Consider the following 3,852-nt stretch of genomic DNA (forward strand, 5'->3'; position numbering starts at 1 on the left):
CAATTGGACCGTCTGAAAGAAGCAATCGCCCAGAAGCGGCCAGCTTTGGCCAATAGGAGAGGAATTGTGTTCCATCAAGACAACGCCAGGCCACACACATCGATAGTGACTCGCCAGAAGCTCCGGGAGCTTGGTTGGGAGGTTCTTATGCATCCACCTTATATATAGTCCGGACCTGGCACCAAGTGATTACCACCTGTTCCTGTCTATGGCGAATGATTTTGCTATGGTGAAAAATTCGCCTCAAGAGAAGCTTGTGAAAATCGACTGTCCCAGTTTTTTGCTAATAGGGACGAGGGTTTCTATGAGAGAGGCATAATGAAATTACCTGCAAAATGGTAACAAGTTATCGAACAAAACGGTGCATATTTGACCTAAATCGGATCATTCTAACTATGCTAAATAAAGCCTTTAATTTAATGCAAAAATAATAGATTTCTTTTTACTACACCTTATAGTATATCTCTTCTTCATAAATTCGAGTAGCAAGAATAGTTCAATAGAAGTAGAATTTCGAAAAAAAATTATAAACCAGCATTTTTCACGAAAGTCTCGAAAGGCAATCAGAAAAGAAATGCGTATGTTCGAGACTCGAAACTTGTAAAGAAAATATGCGAAAAAAAATCGAATAGTTGCAAAAACTGTTTAATGCAGTCTTTAAACAGTGGATATCTTTTTCCATATAAAAAAAATGGAAATAATTTCATTAATATGCATCATATCAAATAGCCGTGTGAAGCATTCGAAATCTGATTTTTCTATGAATTAAAAAAAAGATTACTCTTTGATTATTAGAAGCCGAGATAATTTTTTTTCAAAAAATCACTGTGGTTTTAGTTTTTAAGATTAAGAGTTCCGTCTGGCATTAATTTATCAAGGAAAAATTGAATTTGCTGTTAAAAAAATCTGGGATTGTAACCATGAAATTTTTAGTTTAGAAAATTTTTTTTTCCTTGAATTTTTATTTTTTCGATTTATTACAAAAAATCACGTTTAAGTATGGAATGCATGTCTGATTAACAAATTTAAGTCACATTAGCTATGTTTCTTTATTTAATATGCTATAAATAGTGTCCACTTGAACAATTAAATGTACGGAATTATCAGTACAAAATTGTTTTTGTGAATTTAATTGCAAGTGTAAATATGACATATGTAAACAAATAATTAATAAGTAATTTGCCAAATGTTAGTGTAATTGTTAAAGATATAACACTAACTTCTCAAATATAAAAATAAATTAGTGTTACATGAAAAATATTTTGCAGCTATATTCAAAAGTTACTCTACATTTGGCAAATTATTTATTATGCGTGCCAGTTGTGCGTATCCGTATTAGAATGCATCGAATCCGATTTACGTCAGTTTTAATCTGTACTCGAGTGCATCAAATTATTATTGGGATTAGCCAGTCACTGCCTACTGTGACTACCCTTCTGGCACTTTTGTGTAGATCCTCATTGAGCAATATCCACCCGAGGTTTTGTGGATCAAGCAGCTAAAGTCGACCTATCATTCACTCATCCACACATCTCCCCGTATAAGTACACACACATAAATACACATATATATACATATAATACATACATATACGCGCGCGCGCGCGCGCGCACACACACACACACACACACACCTCCGCTACTTCAGTAAGTTAAACAAACTTAATAATGATATATTGTGCGTGCGTGCGTGCGTGCGTGCGTGCGTGCGTGCGTGCGTGCGTGCGTGCGTGCGTGCGTGCGTGCGTGCGTGCGTGCGTGCGTGCGTGCGTGCGTGTAAAGGATCTCGGAATGAAAATTTGAGAGGAGGAGGGGAAAATTAATACTGCGTAGGATCATAGGGTTGGAGAGAGAAAGGCTCGAGAGGGATAAGAGATGATATAGGGACCGAAAACAAGCCATCAGATCTTGTGATTCTCACAATTCCATGGTCGTCGCAGGAGGGGGTAAAATAGGTCATATACTCTAACAATTGCTGGGCATTATGGAATAGAAGAGGAAGGTGCCCAGCAGGAGAGTAGCCATCGGGTTGGACGTAGGGAATTGAGGGGGTGGTATTAGAGACGGGAAATTGAGTAATCGGGGATGGTGATAGTGGATGCGGGGGAAAATCTGCGGGGAAAACTGGAGATGAATTGGAGATAGGGGAGTAAGAAATTTCAAGCGGTGGAGAGAGTGTTGTAATGGGAAACTGGACGGGCGGAATTTATTCCCGGACCAATGGCTGAATTATAGATTGATCTCGCGGATTTATCGCGTTGTTAAATCGGGCTCGGGCACCGAGTCGGCGCGATTTACTGGTCCCCGTTAGGCGGCGGCGACGAGGGGCGAACGAACGGCGTGAACGCACTAAAATTTTAATCTTTAAAGTGGGATCCCAAAAAAAGAAAAAAGAAAGAAGAAGAGGGACCACCCAATGTAACGTAACGAAATTAAAAACACTGCTGAGTTGGCGATATGTAGGATGGCCAAAAAAAAACGCGGAGAAGGTGGCGTCGGTCGAAGATGCTGTAGCTCAGATTCGTCAGACTCCCCCGATCAAGGAACGCCGTTGATCTTGAGATGCACTGAGAATGCCGTCGATTCAAAGTAGACGCATTGACTCTACTGCGAGAGAGAGGGCTTCGAAAATCGGGTGGAACTTTTTAAATATCGCGACAACTTCTCGAAACTTAGAGAAAAATCAGAACAACTGTAGCCTCTCAAAACTTGGAGAAAAATCACCCCGAGGGTCGCGGAACAGCGATTTTTATACTAATTGTCCCCGATTATTCAAATTCGGATTGGTGGAATAGGTTTCGTTAGCTGGTAATAGGATTTTCCTTTGTTCTTGGATTGGTCAAGATTTTGGGGGAGGAAAAGATGTTGACAGGAATCTGTAGTATGGAAAAGTGTCCTCCAAAATTTTATGATGTTAAGATTTATGGGAAAACGCACGTCTCGCGCGCCAAGAAGGCGCGCATGCATCGTCGCCACGAGACCACCCAGAATCTACCCCTGAACGTCGCGTGCCGTTTCTTGGATTTTTGTAATTACGGATCCGCGACTTGACCGTTAATCTTGGCGTCGGTCTTACGCTTTCAATACGTATTGATTTAGTCTATCTCGGAGCGACATTCACGAGGAGACACCGGATTCCTCATTTTAGTTTTTAGTGTAGAAAAAAGAAAAGAAGAAAAAATTTTAGTGTTTCGATGAATTCCAGATCTCCACGAAAGAAAAGAGTTGTGCGAGTCCGCCGGACGTAACAATAGTATTTGAGTGAAAATTATTGAAGATCAATTTTCGTCAATTTTTATCAATTAATATTTTGTTAACTATTACGAAAATTGCAAAATGGTAGAGTACTTTTCTTCTCAGTTTAGTCCATTCTGTCCTTACGCGAAAGATTTATCATTATTTTTCAAACACCCTGTGTATAAGCAGAGAGCTCAGCAGTCTATAAAAATCTATAGTAACGTAAATTATAGATTAAAACAACAATTAGTTGAAGGAATAATTTGAAATAAAAATCTCAAAAAAAGAAGCCGTGAGTAATCAATATGCAAAAAAGATCACATTAGCAAAATGCCATGCTATTGTTTAAATTTGCATAACTTAAAATATATACAGTCAAATAAAAGGTTAAATAGCAAACAACATTCAAATATACATACGAGGTCTGGCTAAATAACGAGACTGCACGCGCAGAAGGCGTCCTAGAGGGGTAGGGTGGGAAACGAATGCAGCGTTGGATAGCTGGAAGTGTCTACTATTCCAGTACGAAAACACGTTTTTGTCGCAGTAGTAGTATTTTTTCTATAGAGGTTAGAAACGAACTTGTTTTTTTCTCGTGCCGATAACAATGTGTGAC

This window comes from Trachymyrmex septentrionalis, unplaced genomic scaffold (assembly GCF_001594115.1).
Source record: "Trachymyrmex septentrionalis isolate Tsep2-gDNA-1 unplaced genomic scaffold, Tsep1.0 scaffold65, whole genome shotgun sequence".
Taxonomy (NCBI): Eukaryota; Metazoa; Arthropoda; class Insecta; order Hymenoptera; family Formicidae; genus Trachymyrmex; species Trachymyrmex septentrionalis.